This window comes from Arachis ipaensis, chromosome B02 (genome assembly GCF_000816755.2).
Source record: "Arachis ipaensis cultivar K30076 chromosome B02, Araip1.1, whole genome shotgun sequence".
Classification (NCBI taxonomy): domain Eukaryota; kingdom Viridiplantae; phylum Streptophyta; class Magnoliopsida; order Fabales; family Fabaceae; genus Arachis; species Arachis ipaensis.
In genome coordinates, this window is record NC_029786.2 from 94876618 (window position 1) to 94877484 (window position 867).

Below are 867 nucleotides of genomic sequence, written 5' to 3' on the forward strand. Positions count from 1 at the left end.
TAAATGGTACCAAACAAAGAGTGCGAAAATAATTATACAGAGACAATTCAAATTGGCTAAAAATGATGTGTGAAATATAACTATTAATTGATATAGGAAGTCTACAAATAGGTCTTAGGCTAGTATTGTAAAAGAGTTCAATTCTTTTGAAAAATATTTAGAAATTCAAAATACTCTCAACTCTTTGGCATCATAGAGTAAAAATTGAGAATCTTAAGTAATTTTTCTAAACTCAAACACTTGTAATTTGTTTTCTTCCAGATTTTATTAATAAAATTTTTTTATTTTTACATGTTCTTTTCTTTTACGTTTATCTTCCTTTTCATATTCTCTTCAATTTCTTGTTTGTTTTAATTTCTGCAATTTACTTTGTCTCTAACACTTTGCATTTCTTTGTTTATTTATTACTTTCATTCTTTTTAATTTTTATTTGTTACAATTATAATATTAAGATACCTACATTTTCTTTTAAATATTAATAAAATTTAAATAAAACACAAATATTTAAATGACCACCATCTTTTAATGTGTGAGGATTAGATTTTGTGGCAATTTTCAACGTCGCTATTTCTAAATATCACATCAACATGGGACAGAGCCTCATGCAACAAAAGGGGGCAATGCCCCAAACTTCAAATTTGTTTTATAAATTATGTAAATTTTAGTTTACTCTTCTTACAATTTTTATTTTACTCTTTTACTATTGTAAAATTATTTTTTGATTTCTTCCTAAAATTTAACATAACTCCATCTCTGGTGTCACTTTGTTTTGCGATGATTCTTACCTGTCACAATATACTAATTCTGAAATTTAAATAAAATAAATTTAGACAAAATTTTACTATAATAAATTTAAGTAATTTTTTA